Raw genomic sequence first — 7,806 nt, forward strand, 5'->3', positions numbered from 1 at the left:
CTATAATCCGCAGCAAATATGGTAGAAGTAGTTGGGGACAGGGCAACTCTCTCTATTTACCGGCTTTTTCCTCTTGAAATCCTTGGAAAGGTATTCCTCATTCCTTTGCTTCCTTCTCTCCCCTTATTAGACTGAAAGTAGGAAAAGGAAACACTATCAAATTCTGGACAGAACTCTGGTGGGGAAATAATCCTCTCTGTGAAGCCCTCCCCTCTCTTTTTAGGCTAGTGTGTCATAAACAAGCTCTCATTTCTACAACCTTGATAAGAGGATATGAAGGCCTTTCCTTTAATCTCAATTTTCGTAGAGAGCTGCAAGACTCAGAATTATCTGAAATCACCTCCTTACTCTCTTTACTCTCAGAGGTTTTCATCTCTCCCTCCACTGAGGACAAAGCTTATATGGTCCTTAACCCCACATGGCTCCTTCACTAATCACTACCTCTTCCTTCTTTCAGCATCTAACCACCAACCCATCCCCCTCCTTTTCCGGGCAAAAAGATTTGGCTCCCGACAGTCCCCCTAGAGTTTCCTTTATGGTTTGGGAGGCCTCTTGCTCAAAGCCGAATAATTGTGACAACCTGCAAAAGAAGTTTCAAAGACATCTAGGGGCAAGCAAAGCTGGACTACCCCTGATTCTGTTATAGAGTTTATCAACTCTTGGCAAGGGCTAAAGATGATTTCGGGCAAGAGAGAAAACTGTCTGGAAAGCAATTATTCATGCTGTCATGTGGAATATCTGGGAGGAAAGAATAGGAGATGATTTGATGAGAGCTACTCCTCCTTGAAGACCATGGTTTTCAAAACCAGACCGGACCGGACGGTCGGACCAGAAAAACCAGGAACTGGTCAGGTGACCAGTTCCGTTTTCCCCAAAAACTGAATTTTCCCCCAAAACCGTTGATTTTGGTCAGCGAACCACTGAACCAAGCGGTTAACCATTCGAACGGTTTTGACCGCTTTTTATTATTTTAAATTTTTTTTATTTTTCGTCAGAAGGGGCCGAGCGTTCGGTTCGAACAGTCGGACCATTCGACCCGTTAACCAGACCCCTGACCAGTTCGGTCTCCAGGTCGGTTTTAAAAACCATGTTGAAGACTCTTCAAGATCGTATTCTAGCTAACATTAGCAGCTGAATGGTGAATCATAAAGTTTTTGAGGGTATCAGTCGAAATGGCATACAAAGGAATTGGCCTGCCCTACTGTCAACCTCTCCATTTCACCCTCAGCCTTTCCTTAAAATCACCCCAAGACAAGATTGTGAGCATATTCTGGACTTTGATGGCAGCTTTAGGAGATCTGCTGAGGACAGCTCAAATGCTGCAATAGGAGGTCTGATTCGAAGAGCAAATGGAGAATTGACTTGGGCCTATAGTGGCCCTACCAAGGCTGTTGATACTTCTGAAGAAGAGGCTAGGGCCCTCCTAGAAGGCCTCAGAATCGCCAAGTCACATCAGCTCTGTTTCATTGCAGTGGAAGGAAATTCGAGGAATGTTATAAATTGGACTTCAGGACAGACTCTGGACCCGTGGAAGCTATTCCATCTGCTGTTAGAAATCGGGGAGCTTGCCTCTTGCTTACAGTGCAGTTTTAGATGGATTCCTAGTGAATTAAATCAAGTGGCTGATGGTCTAGCTAAATCTGGGCTGGGAAGGGATTTTTGTATAGTGCTCATACATTGCCAATTTAGTGGGCTTTGTCTTTTGTTTTTCTTTTTCTGACAAGGCTTTGTATATCACCTCCATATTAGCGCTTCTCCAAAACCCAAGTTCAAGGTATTCAATCATCCAAGAACAAGCTATTCACAATTTATATGACTAATTCTTTTTTTTTTCTTTTTTGATCAATACAGTTTATATGACTAGTTGCTTCCAAACCTCCAGGAAATGCATGAGTATATACTAGTGCCTTTAGCTAAGTCTCATAAGAAAAGGTCATCATGTTGACCATTACTGCAATAGCTCTAAGCTTACACAAATCTTCCAAAAACTTGAAACTGATTCCACGACCTAAAAATTTATGTAATTTCTTCAACTTCACTGATAACATAAGTTCATAGGAATCATCAGAGTTCCACAATCATCATGCAAGCCCCTTTCAACATACTTGGATTACTTGCAAGAAAATTTCTAAATTCAATAGAAATTAGAATGTGGTACTTACTCCTGAATGCCTTGGGCTTAATTTATCTTCAGTGCTATGCTTTGCTAAGTAAAATTGGCTGCCTGCTAGATTTTCCCTCTGAACCCACCCCCCTACCCCATCCTAGATTTCAATAACCTAATACATTGCCATAAGATCCAACTTTTTCAACATGTTCCTACCTGGTCTTTTCCTTCCCATTGGTTATGCATTGGCTGAAAGTACATCATCTCTTCAAGGATTTCTCCTCAGCGGACTTAATTAGAAACTGGAGTGTTATAGCTATATCCTCGCCTTCCTCCCCTGTGGTCAAGATTGTTGGGTATCACCACCTCAGTTCAAGATGAAGCTAAACTTTGATGGAAGCTCCTTGAGTATTCCAGGTCAGTCGAGAGTTGGGGGTGTGTACAGAAATGAGGAAGTAAAAGTCTTGGCCCTTTACTCGGGCCCAATTGGGGTGGGAGATTCATTAAGGGCAGAAGTAGTGGCCTTATTTCAAGGATTGAAACTGGCGAAACAATGGGGCATGTAGCAATTAGAAGTGGAAGGAGACTCCAAGCTGGTAATAGGGTGGATGCAAACTGGAAACCTGGGAGTGTGGTCTCTTAGACAGCCTCTAAGAGAGATTAATAGCTTAGCAAGGGAGATTGGGGTGCACTTTAATTGGGTAAGAAGGTCAGCAAATGGAATGGCTGACACTTAAGCTAAGCAAGGAGTTACTAGGGAGGCTTTGTTTTGGGGCTGTTTGTAAGTTTTTTATTTTCTTTTTCCATCCATTTTGTGGGTGGTAAGCCTGTAGTCTTTTCAATTATCTAATAAAGTTACCGTTTCCTATCAAAAAAAAATGATGAAAAGCAGACTAAGATGGTTTGGGTGAATGCAAGTAGACCATCCAAAGCACCAGTAAGAAGTGATCTATTTCAATTTGAAAGAGCTAGAAGACATAGATGCAGACCAAAATGGGCATTGGTTTGAGTGAGAAATGATTTAATAGCCCATAGTTTAACAATGGATATGACAATGAATGGAACAGAATGGCGGAACAGGATTCATGTTGCTGACCTCATATAGTTGGACAAGGCTTAGATGATGATGATGATTGATAATAGGTTCCCATCTGTTTGTCTAAAGATCATTTAAATCAGTTTTCATGAGCATATACCATTGGACAATCTAGTGGAATTGGAATGAGATTAGAAATTAGTTATTGGGTAGTATTCAGTCATACACACACACACAATGTTGTCTAGCCCTTACCTTTCTGTTTCAATTCAGAAGTTTAATATTATCTCTCTCAACTATATTTTCTTTTGTATTTTTCTGTTCTTTTTAATTTTTCATCAAGGAATAGGGCATTCTAGCAAGAATTTTTTAATCAAAATGGCATTCTTAACTTAGCTACTCAAAATCCTTCAAACATCCTAGAAGAAAGACAAAAAAAAGAGAGAGTGAACAAAACTCCAAACCTACAGTCATCTGAGCTTCTCCTTCCCAACATTCTTCTTTGCTGCTTCCTTAATTTTCTCGATGTAGCCTTCAATTGGTGGTGTTAATGTCGCCCATGAACCGATTAGCAGGAAAAGGAGTCAGATCTGGCACCAATGCTGCAGCTTTTAGATGCTCCGGAAGTGCCTCAATTGCTTCTTTCTACAATTGCAGCAACGTTGACTCTGCTGCCTGCCTAGCCCAGTGCCGCCTCATCAGAACCCTACTGTACTCCTTTGCAGTCTCCGACCATCCTCAACAGTCAATTCATACTTCGGGATGTCCTTGGCATCAACCAGGCCCAACGAGATCAAATCTAATCCTGGAGTCCCAATAATCGTTGGACCCTCTTCCACACTTTTCTCTGATTTCTTTACCTTCAAAGCATCAATCTCACGCTGACGATCTTTACTTATGGGTCCTAGCTTCTCTCTCTCGGCTTCTCGTTCCCTTTGTTTAGGCGTCAGGTATCATATTGGCGTAGGGGCATTCAGACAGGAATCAACCATCCTGTTCAAACGTTCAGTTGCTTCGTTCATTCGACCCCCGCCACCAGAAGAAGTGCCTTTTTTCTTAGGGATCTTGGACCTCTTCAGTGGTTGCCCAGCTTTGATCTTGGCTTTTCCTTTCGCAGTCCCACTCACAGAACATTGTTGCAGAAACCGGTAACTCAGGGTTTCAATAGATGAAGTAAGATATCTTAATCTAGAGATGTTGGAGCTTGGGATCATCTTCCAGTCCCGAAGGAACTAAGGAATTTCCAGGGATTCTCAGGTTTGAACTTCAATGACATTGAAATGAGAGAGAGGGAGAGGAGATTATGCTAATAGATCGAAGGAGCAAGCATAAACTTAATATTACATATACAAATCAGTGTTGAGACTTAAATCCATGCGAATGGCAGAAAACCAAAGTTGCAGTGTTTCTTTACAACAAAATGTTCCAATTCTCTTCCTCTGTAAAACAAATGCAGTTGTCATTCCCAATATTTATATCCTATATACAACATAAAACAGTTCCACAGAACCAACTGTGCTCATTGACCCTTTAGCATTTCTATTTCTAAACTGATGTAAGCGGTACAGTTTTGATTTGCCAATCTGCTCCAAACATAAATTACTATCAACCCTGAAAAGTAGAAATAATAAGGAAAACTATAAATAAAAGGGAACAAAAAGCACTGAATCAAAAGACAGAGTAGCTCATATACTTGCAAAATTTAGTTCTAATGCCACTAGGACTATTTTTTTGGTCTGTCTCTCCTGATTTTTGCAGGCCTGTACAAGAAGATGATTTGGTGCAATGAATTACAGAAGCCAATAATGAACTCTACACAGATATTGAAGCATCCAAAGAAAGAAAAAAAAAATTAAAGGAGAATGGTTACGCTAATAAGACTTTCACTCCGCACTGTAAAAACTATAAAGGGATGAGGAAGAGACATACATACCGGAGGAGAGTTAAGAATCAGTTGTAGGATCCACCTTCAGGCGTAGGGAAGGAAATCGACTGCGAATATACATAACAATGAAGGGAACCAACTACTGCACCACACACATTGATTCAGGCAGAGGAAGGACCAGGTCCAGGAATCTATCGACTACCGCTTGTGTCCAGTGGATAGGGCGTGCACAGCATTTTGTGCGTTCGATCCCAAGTCGGAGTCCTTAGCAACTGGCCAATTGGCACCTTGCTTGTTCAAAGCCCTTGCGGTATCATATCTTTCTGGTAGCATAGATGTTTCGTAAATTATATTATAAAATATTAAAAATCACAATAACTGTAGTTGTATTTTTGGCAATATTATTTAAAAATAAAATATATATTAAAAAGTTATTAAATCATTATAAGATGATTGTTTGATATTAATGAAATAAACTAAATAATTATAAATTATAATTCAAACTTATATAGTAAGAATTAATTATATATGTTAACAATAAGCAATATATTTTCTTAATTAAAGGCATTAAGAATAGTTAAAAAAACACAATAAGCATATTTCTATGTAAAAAAATATATATACGAAAAGAATGTACAAACTAATAATAAAAATGTCAAACTAAACCAGGAGTAGCTCCAACCGTCTGGGTCAAACGGTTAAGTGGTTCAACCGTTCGGGTCAAACGATTCGACCTGTGACATCATAAATAAATTAAAAATAAAAAATATATTTATAAATAATAAAAAATAGTAAATAAGTAAATAAAAAGCAAAAAAAAAAATACAGTAAAATACAAAAATAAAACTATCTAAATAAAAATAATACAGTACAAAATACATAAAAATATAAAAGTAAAATACAGAAAAAACACAAAAAATTCAAAAATACAAAAAAAATAAAATCATAAAACTTCATCACCAGATCTCTCTCTCTCTCCCTCTCTCATTGGATGGTGAAATAGTTATGACTAACCACTGTGAATCCTCCATCTACTTCGTCTGAAGCAAGAAACAGAGCAACCTTTGCTATATGCATTGGGTGGGCTTTAACACAGTGCCCTTCAAGTTAGCTGCAACACAAGTGACAACTTCCATGCTATTTGGGTCCAAATTGTAGGCATTGCAGGCCAATGGGATAGTGACTCCAAAAGGGGAGATGCAGTTGACCCTAATGCCATGAGCCCCCAGGTCATTATAGGTTGATCGGATCAGCCCCACCAATGCGTGCTTAGAAGTGGTGTATGTACGAGGAGCAGAGCCACCCAAGGCCGCTGCCATAGTTTTAGTGCAGACGATCGAGCCGCATATCTTTCTCTCCACCATAGTCCGACCTGTGTGCTTAATCATCAATATCACCCCTCGCACATTGGTGAGCATGGTGTTGTCGAACTCTTCCATATACATCTCTAGAATGCTGCTTAGAGGACCCAAGATCCCTGTTGATTGTTGCAGGTGATTGCCGCTGCAAGTGGCTGCAACTATTACTACCGTTAGAAACCTTCACCCGCCACTGCAAAATCGCCGACCGCCGTTGCAAACTTGGTCGCAGGCAAGCTCGTCGTCCGCTGCAAGGCCCACAACTCTTACTACTGCTTGCAAGTGCTACCCGTTGCCTGCAAGTTCGCCGTCGCTGGTCATCGTCGAACACCAAAGGTGTTGGCTACCGCAGCGGTTCGTGGATTGGGTTTAAGGGTTGAGGAGAAGGTATTTTATTTTTTGTTTTTTTTTTTATTTAAAACATTGAAAATAAAAAGAGTAATCCACGAACCGCTGCCCAGGTTGAATGGTTTAGCGTTCCGACTACTCGGGTCAGCGGTTTTCTGACTTTTTCAATAATTTTTAGAAAATTCCAATTTTAGTAAAACTAGACCCGGGGGCTAACCGGTTACCAATTTTTCCAGTCCAGTCCGGTTTTCAAAACCATGCAAAAAAAAAAAGACATGGGCAAAAAAGCAAGGATCAAACTATTGATAGGGATCAATACAGACCAATAATCAACCCTTCTTTATTTTAACATGTTGAAAAAGGATCAAGGATTCAAGGCAGCCTTCCCGAACTCTGAAAACTCCCATACCCCCTTTTGTATCGGTGTATCCATAGGTTTTCATGACCTTTACGAATACAATATCGTGTACCTCTTGTACTCTTCTTTTAATAAATTCTTACCTCACCAGTTAAAAAAAAAAAGATATGGGTGCTTTAAGCATAATAAAAGAAAAATAGGATTCATGTAGCCAACCCCACATAAAACAATAGTTAGGATAATGTCTCGATGTTGATGATGATGGCGAAGTTTTTTTGGTGACATCTACTTCTCCTTACCTTGTTAAAGATGGAAATCTTTCTAAAATTGACCTAGAAATGGGACCCCATCTTTAGTCACATTCGTTTTTACTTTACCTAATGTGTGGTTGGATGTCATGTTGTCAATGTGTTAGTATGCTTTTTGCTAACAACAAATCCTATAGTGGAAATGGGCAATTTAATCATCCAAGTCAAACTGGTCAATTTGTGATGTCATAAATTGGATAAAATATAAAAATTAAATGAAAATAAGATAAAATTTGAAAATGACAGAAATTTGTGGAAAATGGATGTCTCTAATATTATATGTTTATTATCATCATCATCTAAGCCATGTCCCAACTATATGGAGTTGGATATATGAATCATATTTCACCATTCCAATTTTTTTTTAAGTGCACTCTGCCATATTTATTGTTAAATTATGAGCACT

The 7,806-nt window shown here is 39.3% G+C and overlaps 1 pseudogene across 1 annotated transcript; it reads right to left on the reverse strand.

Annotated features, from left to right (window-relative positions):
- Positions 1 to 3,399: 3,399 nt before the first annotated feature.
- Positions 3,400 to 5,295, reverse strand: LOC148864023 (uncharacterized; annotated as a pseudogene). Its single transcript, XR_016109061.1, has 3 exons — positions 5,077 to 5,295; positions 4,837 to 4,903; positions 3,400 to 4,754 (listed from the first exon to the last, which is right to left on the reverse strand). The product of XR_016109061.1 is annotated as an uncharacterized LOC148864023 (transcript).
- Between the last annotated feature and the right edge of the window lie 2,511 nt (positions 5,296 to 7,806).

Source organism: Nelumbo lutea, chromosome 3 (assembly GCF_056320005.1).
Source record: "Nelumbo lutea isolate HS-2025 chromosome 3, American lotus-T2T, whole genome shotgun sequence".
Classification (NCBI taxonomy): Eukaryota; Viridiplantae; Streptophyta; class Magnoliopsida; order Proteales; family Nelumbonaceae; genus Nelumbo; species Nelumbo lutea.